This window comes from Gasterosteus aculeatus, chromosome 3, assembly GCF_964276395.1.
Source record: "Gasterosteus aculeatus chromosome 3, fGasAcu3.hap1.1, whole genome shotgun sequence".
In the NCBI taxonomy this organism is placed as follows: Eukaryota; Metazoa; Chordata; class Actinopteri; order Perciformes; family Gasterosteidae; genus Gasterosteus; species Gasterosteus aculeatus.
In genome coordinates this window covers 4,117,716-4,134,422 of record NC_135690.1, presented here as the reverse complement: position 1 = coordinate 4,134,422, position 16,707 = coordinate 4,117,716, and the positions used below count along the sequence as shown (strand labels likewise).

General features: G+C 41.2%; 1 protein-coding gene across 1 annotated transcript in view; it reads left to right on the top strand.

The window, feature by feature from the left end:
• The window catches only part of brinp2 (bone morphogenetic protein/retinoic acid inducible neural-specific 2), a 177,699-nt gene that overhangs the window by 71,565 nt on the left and 89,427 nt on the right, over nucleotides 1-16,707 (top strand). The window lies entirely within an intron of this gene.

Sequence of the window (16,707 nt, the reverse complement as noted above, 5' to 3'; positions counted from 1 at the left end):
CTAACTGGACAAGTACATCAGAACTACAATAGGTTTCTTCCGAAAAAGGCAAGACAGAAGCAAGAATGAAACTCTGGACCGACCCGGTATCTCGTAACATCTGTACTGGAACTGGAACTCCCAACAAAATGAACTCTCAAAGTTGTTCTCTGGACCAGTCTTTTTCAACCAGTGTGCCGCGGCTCGAGAGGCTGTCAGGTGAAAAAAAATCATTTTTTACATACTGTCACTTCATTGGTGAAAAAAAAAAGAGCCAACTTGTGTGTTTGTCGTCGCGCTGTTGGTGGTATGAAGGCTCAATACTCCCCTCTGCCTGTGGGTGGCGGTATGCAGCGTAATTAATAGGCAGATTTGCTGAGGCGACAATTTAAAAAAGTGAGATTTAAGGCTGGCGCATGTTTCTGACTTTGCGTCTGCGTCGTTGCGTCGACGCACTTGTTTCAATTCATGGTTCTGCGTGTGTTAGAGAGCAATTCACCGCCAGAACAACAGGCGGAGTGACATGTTTTGTTGAAGACGACCTAGAGAGTCACGTCTATTTATTTATTTGTTTATTTATTTATCATAGACTTTATTGCCCCGTGCATCGCCACTGTTTCTTTTCATCGCGGACACATTTGTCCCGTATTTTCCTCCATAACTTTGTGCACCTCTCGACCGGCAAACCGGCGTTTGCGGAGATCTCCCTCCGTGAATCCAACCAGCTTCTACAACCCGCCAATGACGGCTTGTTTGCGCATTTCTTCCGACAAAAGTTCTTAAATCTGCTCCGTTCTCTCGTAAACATTCTTCGTTTTAATAATGGCGGTATCGGGCTATGAAGGCGGAAATGTGAGACTCCCTAAAGGACGTAGTTAGCAGACCAATTGCAGCCTGGTGCGCTGCTAGAAAAATGTCTCGAAACACGCAAGGACGCAAGGAGGTGTGAAAAGCGACGCAAGGGACACGCAAGGGGGGCTTGCGTCTGCGTCGCTCTGAAAACGCAGAAGCAAAAATCAGGCTTAAGAGATACCTGGGCATAAAGCCTGTGCAATCTTGGCATCAGGATGATGTTAAATTTAATAAAACACAACAAATAGAACACGCGTTTCCCTGATTTCTTAGAGTATATTATGCTCATGCTGAAACTATGTTTGGGATTGATTTTCATATCATTTCCGGTTGTTGGTGTGCCGTGAGATTTTTTCTGTGTCTTAAGTGTGCCTTGACGCAAAAAAGGTTGAAAAACACTGCTCTGGACAGAGCATGTTGAGAAGTACACCACCTGTCAAATACGCTCTCTTTCTCTCTCGCAAAGTCGACAAAAGTTAGTCAGATTTTCGAAGGCCACGAAACCTCTGCCTATAAGCTTCTGGGACCAACTCGTAAGCATTCAGAATCGCAGTTTTGACTGTTAAATATTCTGAACTCTGTTGCAGAGTAAGAGCAGAATAAATAGCTTGTGCTTTGCCAGTCAACACAATTTGGAAAAGCAACGTCCAGACCTCGACTGGCCATCCCAACGTGACCGCAACTCTCTCAAAGTGAGTGAAATATTTCTCAACTTCACTGTCATTAAAAGGTGGAACCATCCGAATGTGACCGGTAACATCAAAAGGTTGGCCTCGTAGTGGCAATGCCTCAAGCTCAGGAGCAAGAGGAACATCGATTACATTAACCACTGGAGCATTCCAATAAACGAGCCTGTCAGAACATTGTGCGGAAGCGGGATGTTGCACCCCAAAGCACCCATAAAGGCCGTCAAAGATGCAGAAGCAGCAGGAACAGTATCCTCGAATATCTTCGGCTTGTACCACTTAGAGACATGTCTCCCCCCAGATTAACGCCAATAAACCCCCACCAAATCAACAAACAATCAAAACGCTAAACTTACCAGCGGTCTTTGGTCACAGTGCAGTTCACACAGAGTAGAGTCCAAAAAAAAAGTTCCAAGTTGTTAATAGGATTTGTTAATGGGCAAGCCCCCAATCTGTTATGTTCCCTGCTAGGATCCGGCAAAATAACAAAAACAAACGCGATGGAAAATAAGGAACGTAGCAGCCAATAGTAAATAATGTATTATTCTTGAACATGGTGGCAGCCAAACCAGCCACATAGTTCTTTTCCTATCCCGATCCCCCCCTGGATGATGTGTTTTAAAGGTGCCGGCTCTGATGGTGTACCCAATCAAGTTGGATCCTCAATTAAGTCGTCTGCTGGGCTGCCTGCAAAACACGGAAAGAAAGATACAGGCTACCAACAATGGTCAGGGATGTAACAGTAGTGATTATAATACTCCGACCAATGTGATAAACATTAGGTTCCTTCCAGCGCAACTCCTTTATTGAATGAAAATGGTGGATACATCACTTGCTTCCATCATTTAGGGCAGACGGAGCTGAATAATCCCTTTTTTAACAAGGAAATTCGCTGACATGAACATAGCGGGAAGGTAGAATAGATCATAGCTATTATTATTTCCTGCTTCCTGGAGGGAATGCTATGGGATGCTCGTGTAAAACTTAAATCAACTGGGTTTAAGGACAGAACAGACCGTAAGGATAATTTACAACTTTGTGTGCTAAGATTGTCTCCTGTTGAGAGCCTCCAATGCAGGGACATAGACTGGAAAGGGAGTAAATATCTTAGAGGCTAAAGCCTTACTGAAGGGAGAGCTGACAGTGCCTCAAACTCAAAAAACTCACAATAATTGCCGGGAACTGGCCGTGGTTCCCCAATTATCATTATACTAATTATCGTTTAGCAGGGTAACAAAATACAGCGTTTGTTTTAAAGGTTACTCGTGAAGCATCATAAGTATAAGCTTGTTATTGACTGGTCAAAGTACATTTTATCCTCCCCCAAGTGTCCCAACTTAATTTTCTATCTCTTGCAGAAACCGTGTGGAGGGAGCTATTCGGTGATGCTTCTGTTTGTTGTTCTTACACTTTGCTCATTTGCATACTTCTTACACACAAGGAGCCGATATGTAAATGCCTTTACCCTTGAGGCTGTTCTGCACTTGTCATAATGGGTACTTTGGTGGTCCATCTGTTTTAACCACAGGAAACGGAAATTAATAATAGATAGTATGCAATGGAAATACAACACGTAGAGCACCTCATTAGAGATTTGTATTAGATTAATCTGTCTTGTAAAGCATTGATATATATGCTTTATTTATGAGGAAATAGTAGTATATGCTTGTTTAAAATATATGTCGTGGTGCAGGGGTAGAGAGGGTGCACCGGGAACCGCGAAGTAGGTGGTTCGAGCCCCGGCTGCCCCATGTCGAAGTGTCCCTTAGCAAGACACCTAACCCCTAATTGCTCCCCAGGCAAAAATGTAAAAAGCTATGGGTTACAAATGCAATGTAAGTCGCTTTGGATAAAAGCGTTAGCTAAATGACCTGTAATGTAATGTAATGTTGAGCCTAATGCAGTAGTGGAAGTATTTAGATAATTTACTTCGGTATTACTGCTACCTACGAACAGTTTTGTCAAATCTGCTAACAGTTTGGAAGCGATGAAGGTCCTACACTCCATATAGTTTTCACTGAAATGAGCCAGCCCACATTCATGTAGTCACAAAATAGTAAAAATGGCTGAAACCCAGTCATTATAAATGTTGCTGAACAGGGACATCCAGCTCTTCAGCATTAACTTTGATTAAAATTGTAATTAGGAGTACTGTAAGGCTCTATCAAAAGAATTTAAATTCTAAATATACTGCCCCATCATGGTGACAATCATGCTAAAAGCAACCGCAGCGCTGACAGGGAGAGCAGTGATTATCTGCTGGGAAACCAAAGTGTTGGTGGGTCTTGCAATTTCACCGGATTTCTTATGCATCAATCCATCATCCATCCATCCATCATCAACCGCTTGTCCAGGGTCTGGTAGCGGGGTCAACAGCTGCAGCAGGAGACCCCAAACTTCCATATCAACCAGCTTTGACTGGAGCATTCCCAGGCCAGTGCAGACATATAATCTCTCTACCTAGTCTTGACTCTTCCCCAGTGCCTCGTCCTCCCAGCTGGCCGTGCCTGGAACACCGCGTCCAGGGAGCATCCTTACCAGATGCCTAAACCTCCTCAACCGGCTCCTTTCAATCAGGACAACCAGGACGAAAACCGCATTGTTCCTCTTCAGTCCTTTAACTATCGGCCGAACCATCCTTTCCAGCACCTTGGAGCAGACTTTACCAGGGAGGCTGAGTAGTTTGATCCCGCTGTAATTGTGACACATTCTTTGGTCCCCGTTTTTGAAGAGAGGTACCACAACCGCGGTCTGCCACTTTTCTGGCACTGTCCAAGACTTCCATGCAATGTTGAACAGTCACTTGCACGCAGCGTTTTCAAATGAATCTTTGTCTTTACAGGAAAGTTCTCACTTATAGTAGTTGTAGATAGTGAAATGCTTTGTTAGGTTCAGACAACAAAACTGCTTGATTAGGTTTCTCCGTTGCCTTGGCTTTAGGAGGTGTTCGGTCATTATCATAAATATTGACAGAACAAGCTGCTATCAGGCTTTTCAATCAGGCATTTTGCCATGAACAATGTCCCTTATATTTGAGCTCATTCTTGCCTCTGCTTGTTGCTCATCTACTGATAATTGGCTGCTGCTTGGAGCTCTGTGATAGTGGGGCTCACCACCGTGAATCATGCTTGATGCTTGAGAAATAGAGCAGTGCTACTAAATGGTTTACCGTAGATTCTCCTTTACGTGAAGATCGCAAAAAGATAACGCTCCATATTCACAAGGGCGAAGCTGAATGATTGTCTGCACAGAGAGATAATAAACTCTTTGGCATATCAAGCTTGGCAAGGATTGATGGGCCAAACAATGACAGGGGTACATCATATTTTCAGTAGTTACTAATGATCAGGGATAGGGCTGCAACAACAAATCGATGAAATGGATAAAATTTGATTATTAAAAGCGTTGGCAACGAATTTCATTATTGATTCATTGTGTCGCGCGATTATTACGTCACTCAATGAGTTGCGGAGATGTGTGCAGCGCAAAAAGGAAAAATAAAAGCGTAGAGGACGGAGCACCAGCAGCGCCGGCAGTTGTTGTGAGTCACATGACGCAGTTAGAGACTCTGATCGACTAGTCGTTCAAGGAATGTGTGAGCAGGGGGGACACGTGAGCGCCCTGAAAGTGTGTCAATGGCAAAATATGCAAAGTCGACGTAACCTGGCACAGGAGCACCACGTTGTCCCGTTTTGAAGTGAGGAACGTAAGGAGCCTCCAGCAGCTCTGCTGATGATGGTTTACTCATCATCCAGCTGATCAAGCTAGCGTTAGCTCGCTAATAACAGCAGTAAAGCGGTTAACAAGACTAAGACACGTTTTTATTTACTTACCTCTTTTGGACGATTCATATTTCAATCTGCTTTCTTGTATATATTTCGTGCTTTGTCCCATATCGGTTATTGTTGACATATGTATTTGTGTCAGAGGTGTGGACTCGAGTCAGACTCGAGTCATGAATTTGATGACTTCCGACTTGACAAAATGTACAAAGACTTGCAACTCGACTTGGACTCGTGACTTCACTTGGACTTGCGTTTGACTCGAGAAGACTTGCTACCATGAAAATAATTTTCACACGGCGCGCCGCTCTCAGTTTATCTGCATCTGTAAAACAATGTGCACCACCTGCATGCGTGAAGAGAGCGTGCGCGCGCTGCCTGCATGACATCCAATCACCGTAGCCCCCCTTGTTTTGATTGACAGCGTCTAAGCAGGCGCAAGACAACCAATGATGCGCAACTAGCAACAACACGCCAGTTGGCAAAATGATACCGAGGGTTGTCTCGTTTGCATATAAAAATTACGAGGTAGTGAACAAAAAACGTGTTGCAATTTTCAAAACTTGCGGGAAGAAGATAACAGACGGAGCTGCCACAACGTCCAACTTTGTTCGACACCTCAAGTTGCACAAAGAAAGGTAAGGTAAGTAATTACAATCAGTGCAGTTGTTCCATGTCTTGTCCCTCAATCATCATCTTGAAAAGCTGAAGCCTCAAGTTCGTTTCCTGAGCGGCCTGGTCAGAGGTCTGCAGGTTTTCCCTGAAAAAAAGATTTCTTGGGATCTTTATTAATGTGAAAATGGCCCAGTTTGAAGAAGGGATCACTGCCCCCATTTCAGACACAGTCTACAAAAGCAGCTGCCTTGGATCCAGCCTTTTGTCTGCTGTGGATTGAGCCCCATGTGCTGGTCAACCGTGACATCAAGGCAGAGGTGGCACAACAAGTTAAGGGTAAATATTATTCACTTGCAATGCAACTTAAATGCAACGGAAAATAATTTGATCTTAATCTAATCTAGGATCTAATGTGATATTAATCTGACTTTAACAATAATAACAATTTTCAGTTTTGCATAGTATCATCAACATCAGTAATGGTAATAAGGGCTCTTTTGTTTCTGCTGTTGTGACAGAGCAACCTGTCCCTGTGCCGGTGCCTGCTGAAGAAGAACTAGAGGACATGGAAGGAGAAGGGCTGTTTGCTGCATACCATAAGAGTCAGAAAAGGGATGTTGGGACCCCACCAGCAGTACAGCTACAGTCACTGTAGCTGTAAGTCACTACATTGACATGGCAGAAGGACAGAATGCCCTTTTGTTCTGGGCACTGAACAGTAAGACTCTTCCTTCACTCTTTCAAGTAGCCATCCGAGTCTTGGCAGTGCCTGCTTCTAGTGCTCCAGTGGAGTGAGTTTTCAGCCACGGTGGCATCATTCTGCGTCCCCATGGTGCACAAATGACTGACAGACTTTTGGCCAATTTGATCTTTTGCAAATGCAATGCAGTATAGGGGCCTGTACTGCATGCGCACACACACTCACTCTCTGCTCATCACCTGTCCACACAGCTCTCTCACTCACTCACTCACTCATTCATACACACCAGATTCAAATTATATTATCAGGTTGGTCCAGTTTTTCAGAAGTTATCATTTTGAGGAGTGAGGATTCTATTGATGACATGTTTAATAAAGTTTAGGCTAAAAGGACCCATGTTTATTTGAAAGTTAAACTGTTTTTGTGACAATTAAATGTTCTCTTTTCACTGTACTCGGTTAATGTCTGTTTAAATAAATACAAATCTCACAGACGAACATGATTTGTATAAATTTTATTTCTGTGGTAAGAGGACTTGAAATGACTCAAAACTAAAATGGTAAGACTTTTGACTCGACTCAGGACTTGCCTCATCTTTGACTCGACTTGACTCGGGACTCGAGGGCAAAGACTTGAGACTTACTTGTGACTTGCATAACAATGACTTTGTCCCACCTCTGATTTGTGTGTGTTGTACTTTTTAATGCGGTCATATACGGTAGTCTAGTACGCTTGCGCATATACTGTGGGTTATACGGTAGTTGATGTTATGCCTGTAAAGGGAGACGCGGTGATCTATTAAACAGCGCGGCTAAGAAACCTCTAATGCATTTATTTACAAATGCCATTTTAAATTCATCTCATAGCACTTGGTTGTTTTTTAGCTGTACTTAGATGGGGTGTATACATTTACTTGCACTACAATGATGGTAATAATTTAATGAATAAGCTTCAAGTGTGTTTGAGTGTGTGCGCCTGTGAGTGTAGTATAGAGAACAAGTTTTGACGTTAAAACAAATCCTGTTAAATTTTCTGATTTGTATTTTTTATAAATTATTATGTTCAAGGAGCAACCTGAGTATTTTTGCAATGTGAATTTGCAGTTCTGTTTTAGAAAAAATTGGAAATTAAAGCTTTTTAATGCTGTTTTTTTACCCGATTCATCGAAGAAATAATCAAGCAATTAATCGATTATCAAAATAATTGTTAGTTGCAGCCCTAATCAGAGAAACACTTGACTGACTTTTGGGTTTCTTTTGAGCCGATTTGAAAAGGTGAAAACCAACCACAGCTGTTACACTGGAAGTTAAATACAAAGTAGGTGCACAATGGGCCTTTTTTAAGATGCTACTGTGGCAGTTTCCTGCCGAGCCAAATGAGCGTTACCGCTTTGGCCTGGTGAAGCAATTACCAGACCTCTTATGGCTTTATTGAGGAGCGCCACAGCTAACTAAATGGTTTTCTATAGGAATCCCAGGGGAGGGGATCATTAAGAAATAGCTCTCAATCTATCTGTGATGCAATGGGAGAAACCCTCCCTGTGTGGCTGTGTGTATCCATAACTACTGAGACCCAAGAGACTGTCAAGTGTCTGTTACAGATGAGAAGCCTTCTTAAAAATATATTAAAATGAACTGATGCTAAGCAACTAATGCATTCCTGTAAATGGATGCAGGTTGCTGCTGACGATGTGGAAAACCTGCAATCACGCCCTCTCTTTCACCCAAGGCTTAGAACGTCTCTTTCTCTGGGGGAGGGGGGTAACTTGAAAAAATACAGCCACCCCTAAAAATCCTAGGGTTGCTTCTTTTATTGATCCAAATAACAGTGCTTGTGGCTCACCAGATTCAATCTGAGCAGTTTTAATAAGGTCCAGATTGAAACACATGCTCCCTTGAGAAATACCTGCAGATGATTTTCTTTGAAAACAGTCCAAGGTTGTGATTTATTCATTTTTTTCATCTTGGCCTGTCATGCAAACACTAGTTGATTACATTATGGCTGAAGTGCTCGGCTTAAAGTGCAAGTGACACATGTGTCAAACTACCCTGCCCAGCAGAGAGATTAGTCGTTGCCCTTGCAATAGGCCTTTTGTTACCCGTCACCAACGGGAGCAAACAATATCAATGATGACAGGGTCATAAGGGTTCCTGCCATGCCACACTCATCTCCCATGTTAACGGAGCACAAATGGAGCACAACGCATGTCCCTGGTGACTGGCACGGCCCACACAGAATTAAAACAACACTGCCCACACATGAACTGGATACTGCCCTTTTCTCTCTTAAACGATGTACTGGGACATATAATATTTCACGGCCCTCTGCTCTGCTGGGGTTCCTCATGACACATAGTGGCAAGGAATAATGAGGCTGCATTGGCCCCACGGGATGGGATTTCATTTTGGTCCAGAGAAGAAGTTTTAGGACCTCTGAATTATGCAGCAGATGCTCCACTGTTTATAAAAAGCACTTGGATGTAGATGTTGTTTTGGAGAATGGAGTGTTCCCAACAAAAAGAGGTATCCTGGTTAAACATTAAATCTTTTTCTCTCCTCATGACAAAGAACTAGAGGAGCACTAGGACAAAGGCTCTGTGGCCCTCATGAGGACAAAGAGGATCAGATACGTGTCTGGAAAATCAAGGAAACAAAAATGTTTTCATAAAATACCAAAGTATTGAAAACAGAATGTAATGTTCACCAATGGTCACTTGTCTGGCTCAATTTTCTTAGTAAGAAGAACACCAAACATTCTCTGGACTAAAAATCAATTTGAGTTAGAATACAATGATCATAGTCTAAGCTAGGATTCATCACTGCGTTATTGGGAGAATGGATAAAAGACCTCAAGAAAGATGCCTGTAGACCCATTCTGTCGTACCAACTTTAAAATTGGTATGAAGGAGTTGACATTGGTCTCCACCTTGTAGTGTCTAATAACAATAACACAAATTTGTACAAAAAGTACATGATTATTCAAGATCGTTTTCAAACTATTGGTTTGGTTTAGGAAATTAGGCTATTTGGTTAGCGTTGAAATAAAAATGCAGCAACGGAGCAGCGTATATAAGGTAAAATACCTTTATCGGACTTTCTAACTTAACAACATTAAAAAGTCATAGTTTGTGTTAAAGTAATTAATCAACTACCGTGAATAAACAATAAATGACTATATTTCAGACCATATTGCAGTTGCATCAGCATTGCAGAGTGTTTAATTCAATTCAATTAACATAGCCCAAAATCGCAAATTACAAATTTGCCTCAGAGGGCTGTACAGTCTGTACACATGCGACATCGTCTGTCCCAAAACCCACACATCGGCACAGGAAAACCTCCAAAAATGAAGAAAGAAACCTTAGGGAGAACATCAGAGGAGGGATCCCACTCCCACTCCCACTGGACAGACTACAATGGATGCCATGTGTACAGAATGAACAATGTATAATACATGCAATTCCTATGACAGAAATGATTCAAGTAATTGTGAGTAGTAAGCCAGGCGCACAGCACGACCACTGCAGGGGCAAACACCATTAGATAGAACCACCATCCACAGAGGCCTGTGGGGAGGGACAGCACAAAGACTTTAGGAGAGGGTAATGTTGGTTTATGAGTACAGTAATATGATTAATATGTAAAATAATAATGATGATGATGGCAGCAGCAGGTGTCAGCAGGGCCACGGCAGGTGTCAGGACCAGGGTCCAGAAGGAACTACGATCTACGGAGAGCTGCTAGGGGAGAAAGCACAAAAAACTGAAGAAAGAAGCTGAATTAGTCATGTGCATTAATAAAACGGGAATTATTGTAGAACGAGAGCGTGAGAGAGGAGCTTGGTGTGTCCTAATAAGTCCCCCGGCAGTCTAAACCTAAAGCAGCTTAACTAAGGGCTGGTCCGGGCTAACCTGAGCCAGCCCTAACTATAAGCAAAATCAAAGAGGAAAGTTTTACTTTAAAAGAGCTGACCGAATCTGCCCCCCGGACTGAAAGTAAGAGGAGATGACCATTGTTTGTGCGCCCTCATTAGTTAGCGCTACCCCTAAAAAGGACGGTTTTGGCAGTTTGTACCTTGTTCTCTCTTCGGTTTCTATTTTTTGGCTTAGTCTCATGGAATTGCCCTGGAAATTATGCAAAAATTGAATTGTCAACTGCCTTGCTAAGAGGCAATCCTTGAGATCTTGGTCCTGGTTGATGAGTTTCTATTTGAGTGAAAACCAAATAATTGTGCAGGCTTTGGTCACATTCTAACTTCCACATCAAGTTTTTCAGAATTGGGTGCAGTTAAATTGTTGTGTATAAAAAGGAGCTTAACTGTAGCCTGGTAATATCACCACAGGCACCCAGTCTATGATACTGCCAATATGTAAATATTGCAATGCTTTCCTGAAATTACAATAGGCTCCAAAACCACTGTTACCACCGTTGCGGCTCGATGGTGACTAACAGGGATTTACTGATTCTTACTTTAAGTAAGACAGTTAAATGTAAGATTAAACTCTGGCTTAGCTGCTGTGTGGGCGAGCGCTGAATGAGCATAAACATGACAGTTTTAGAACAAACTCACTGCCCTGCATAGGCTGCCAGACAGCCTGCGGCTCTCCACCTGCTTGCTCCCCACTTATTGAAGATAAATGACTTCCGGTTTGGCCATTACTTACCTTGTGAAAATGCCCTAAAAGGGATGGCTTGGCCTCTGTCAGCGCAAGTGTGACCAAAACACCATAAAGTCAAGCTCATTTAAAAACAGATTCATTGTGTGTAAGGAAATGTCACCTCATAATGCACTTAAATAATAAACAGGTTCCTATTATGCAGAGTGATAAAATTCAGTTTGAGTACATCGTATCATACCTTTAAATCAAAGGGGCACTGGCTGCACTTACCGCTTTCTTTTTGTCACGCAGCAAGAGAGCGTATTGTCCAGGCAATCGTTCGTTTTATTCACATTTTATTTCCAAAGAAGGCAACAAACACATACAATTGTGGCTCGTGGCTCATGGCTGCTCACCTTGTGCTGTGCTGACTCGTTGCTCTGGCCCGCTGGTAAAAAACTATGTCACCCAGGTGCATGCTGGTCCTACAACTGGCTACAACTGGCTATGCCCTTAAATAACCTGGCTATGCCCACAGTATTACCCATTTAATCAGTGGTCCAATTACCCAAACAATTAACCAAAACTACACATACTTAGTGACAAAATGATTAAACCAAATACAAAAAGCTATCTTAATACCATATCAACAAACAATAATATTTAAGAATAAATAACTAAATAATAGCTCCCACGGTAGTCAAGGATCACATTTTCATCCAAAAGAACCTAATACCTTTTGAGATATTTCAGTCCGCACAAAAGGACCAACCTACTCGCCATCATTTATACTTAAATGTATTGCATTAGGAGGACAAAATAGCAGAAAATCAACATACTCAAGCACCTCAAAATTGTATTGTTAGTTAAAGTAAATATACTTCCATCACTGGCTTCCTGTAAAAAAAGGAAGCATTATCTTTAAAATCACATTAATTCTAATTTACTGGTGAAAAGTCACGTTACCCCGGATCATGCAATTCTCTCCCTCTATGACAGTTCCTCTGCCTTACTTCCTTATTGACTGCGTCTGTCCAGTATCTGGGCACAGCCAAAAATCACAAATTTCCAAAGAAATTGAGATAAAATAAGTAGAGATGATACAGAATGTGCTGTTGGAATTAGAACCAGTCCACCTCTGTCTGTGTCCATGTTTGTCTATGGTGATCAGAGTGATTTGGCAGGTTGGAAAATTGACAACCTTTATCACTGGACTCATTGTAACACCATGGTTGGCCCATTAGCCGACATATGGCCTGTCTGGCAGTGCTCTTAAAGCCTATCAGAGCTGAAGCCAGCTCATTTAACAGCCAAATGTTCCTTAGAGTTTTTGTTTGACATGAACTAAGATACCCAGTCAGCACAGCTAACTGTTCCATCAGTCCCGTTAATTGCAACACGGGAACCAATTGCAGAATTAGCTGAATTGATTTATCGATGACAGTGCTTCGGCAGCCTTTAGATGTGGCTGCCCTGAAAAGACACACAGATCACATGTAAGCATCATTATTTATGAAGGAAACAGCTGCCGGAGGAGCTTTATTCTATTTTTTATTGCATGGAATGATGAAGCATGAAGAGTGGATTTGTTTTAGTAGCATAATGTTGAAGACATTATCCTGTGTTCGGCTTGTTCTTTATGTTAATCAGAAGAAGTTAACATCCAGCTGTTCGATTGGTGATGGACTTCCTTTAAAATGCGATGGGCTCTCAGCTGTGGCTTAGTTCTAACAATTGATGGGTTCTATTGTCAATTTAGCAGTATTGGCAGATGGCAGAAGTGACTACATAGCGGACTAATGGACGTTGTCGGTCGACATTGGGGTTGCTACTGCTTATCAAAAAAAAAAAAATCAGAACCAGCTGAAATTTCAGAATTTTTGAACACATGAGGGGATCTATATTAATGAGAATTTCAAGCACCTCCAAAAATCAATCCACCGATTCACAGAAATGAAATGTACTGCAAATCATAAGTGCAATAACAAAAGGTAAATGACTGCACAAAATCAATCAGCAAATTCATCTATGGATTGAAAGCTTATCCCTTGACTCCAATGTAATTTTTAATTTCATATAGCATTGGCTGCCTAGTTAGAAGTTATTCATTTGAATCCCTAACGAGTACCTCAGCAGCCTACAGCTACCAAATGGAGGCAATATAAATATATAAACAACTTTGTGTCCACAAAAGCTACGCCAAGCGAATTAATGGATGTGTACTGTTGACAATGTGATTCAGATTCAGCTTGTCCAGCACAACGCGCGTTATCGCAAGGACATTTTGTTTAGTTGTTGTTTTTTATCAAAGCCATTCTGTGTGATTAATCAAGGGAATTATTGTAGACGTGGACGTAGCCAGCACTGATTTGTATTCAGTAATGCGCCGTTATGAATCAGCCCTGCATATCATGACATTTTAATTCTGCTTTATTATGTTTCTTTTTTGCAAGACTGAGTACTGTGAAAGCAGTTAAGAAATGTAATCTCAGTATGGTAACCTCTGAAGAGGATATAACTTTTAGCCAATTAGCTAAGGTAGCCAGTGTAACCGAGGGTTTATGGTGCGCCTATACTTCAGGTTAGTAATAAAACAATAACACGGTGCTCCGTTTCTGCGCCATGCTTGCAGCAACTTTATTCCCACTTCAAAACACACTCCTTCCGTCTCCTCCTTCACAATAAAAGCACCTACACCAGAACACTAGTGCAGTAATAGTTTACACTAGCAAACCCGACTAGTTCATTGACATCAAGTTTAAATGAGGAATCTTTTTTTACAGTATGCTAACTCCATATTGTGAAGTTCTTATTGGAATTTTAACATAGGCCAACACAAAGCACCCATGTAATATGTCTTGCCAATTCAATATTCACTCTCAACTAGCCCTGGAGAAAATAATCTGCCCCTTTAGTTGCTAAATGCTACGGTATGGTTAGTTTACGGCAAACTCTTTGTAGCACAGGGTAGATAACAGGAATCTGACCATTCACGTGGCAGGTACTTTACAAGTCCTTACGATTAATTTAATTGAGATCAATGAGAGTAACTTCTACAGAATGACAAACCCAAGCAAAGCGCTGAAAGTTAAAGTAACTTCAGTATAGTAAAAATTATAATTATGTGGATTTGTTTTCTCAAGTTTCATATAAATAAAAATCTTAATTTGGTACAGCTTTAGGTATAAATACAAATCAAACATTAATTAATTTTCTTAGTACTGAACATGTTACGATCGGTTTTGCTCTGGACCCAAACGCAAGACACCGAGATGGCAGAGTTCATGGTAAAGGTTCTTCATTTTGTTGGTACGTGAAATGAAGATTACACTGAGCTGGGGAAAAACACACGTTTGCTTCAGCGGTATTGAAGTTATTGGTTAAGGGAGTTTCGCACTCAAAAAGGGGCAGAGTGCATAGCTTCCACTGAGCTGAAGAAATAATCTGGCGATAAGACAGCCGGAAGCCAGGGTATTTCAGCTGACGGTGACGAGGGTCTAATAATGGACAGTAGCCCAGATGCCAGCTGATTGCAGCCGCGCCAAAACCACACATACACACAGAACAAACAGGGGAGCTGAGCTGACGCCAAAGTGGAGCTTTGTGGCCGTGAGAGAACATCACATATTTGCTACTTCAAATTTGCTTATCAAAGCTTATGTTTTGGGGGGTTTTGCCTAGGAAATTCCCCCTAGCAACCCAACATATGTGGTTTCTAAAATGCATCATGAGTAACCATTCTACATCATTGGCCACCAGAAAGCAAGTTGTTTATCGACCCGGAGAGATGCACCCCGATTTAGATTTTATGTATTCCAAACAGAGCCTCAGGTGAACCTATATAACTGGTGTACTGTATGTATATGGTATAATTTGAGTTCCCCCAATCCCCTACGGCCCTTTCTGCTGCAGCCTGCCGAATATAAACTGAGGCCCAGCGGATTCTGTGTGGGCCTATTTGGAACAGATTAAACTAGCAACTAATAAAGGAGATGTTGCCGGGTGCATATAGGGCCTCATAGGGCCGCATGATTGTATAAAGAGCAGCTTGTGTTTTTATCAGAGTCAAAGATGGAAAATAGGTGGAGGGAAGAGGGGGAGAATAGCTGAAAATAGGAAAATAGTGCTGGCATGTAAGTAGAAATTAAAGGACAAATGGATTTTATTTTAGACAACTTTTTTTTTCTGTGTCAGCAAAATATATTCTTTATTAATAAGAGCAAATAGATTTACAAAGGAACACATCTGCAGGACATAACTACTGAAACATCTGTTGCTGGTATCACATACACAGAGACCTTCTGGTGAAACTCTCACAAAAAGGAAAGACATTGAAACCATATCCTGTCTGTAGAATCATTGACAATTCAATATTTAATAAAATGGAAAAGGAAAAAAAGAAGACAAAACAGGTATTAGAGATTAGCCGAAAAATGTTAAAGCTGCAATGACAACTTTGTAAACAACCACGTCCCTCCCGGGCATTTTTATTTTAAAAAAATTGGCAATTTAGCAAGTTTATCCTGAAGATATTTTTTACGCACACTTAAGATGCAAGATGTGCCAGTCATTCTGCACATAACTGATCAATATTATATTGCTCCCCTGATTTTTAATATCACTCTGAGGCATGTAATCATTAACTTGCAACTAACTGATTGCATTTTCAAGCCCCCGGCCGACGAGTATTCCATTAACTATTAAAGCTTTATTCCCGTACCTGTCAAAAACTTTCCAGCAGATTTAATGAATGAGGCTGTAATGCCGCCAGTCGTCAGGGAAGGCATGTCTGTGGTTAGGCGTCGGGTGCTGTCTCACTCTGTCTTATAACCTATTTGTGCAACATCAGGAAGTAATACGTTTATTTATTAACTATTGATTGTGACCAGTGCCTTGTTTTACCCTGTTTTTTTTAAAGTCTCTAGCAAATTCAAAAAACGAATATTTTTTGTTCTTTACAACCTATAAAATCTAATTTCTCGTTGAGAAATCTCGTTTCTTTTTGAAAAGAATACTGTTATCATTGCGAGGAACAGTTGATGACTGGAAAATAATACTGAATGACTGTGCATTACTGTTTAAGAAAATCTGAGCAAAGTATAATTAAAAGACTAGTGTTACTAAATAAATAGCATTTTCAATACATTTTCAAGTAATAAAACAATTTTTAGGTAGTCATTTTAATTTTGATGCTTAAACGGTTTTTCCTGTAAACTTTCATGCCAATAAAATGTTTGTTTGAATGAATTTTTTTTAAAACACTTTCAGGTGACAGATTTTTGTAGATTTGCATCTAAAAATGCTTTATTTTATTTTGTAAAATTATGTAAACAATGAATAACTGAAAGCCTGAAACTGGTGATCTATTTACACCTATATTGTCTAAAATATTTGGAATTTCGAGCTACGGGTCCCTCCTCCCAATGGTCCAAACGGTGAATTCTGCCTTTCTCTTCATGCCCTGCCACCAATGTTTGCTCCCAGCCCCCCCCCCCC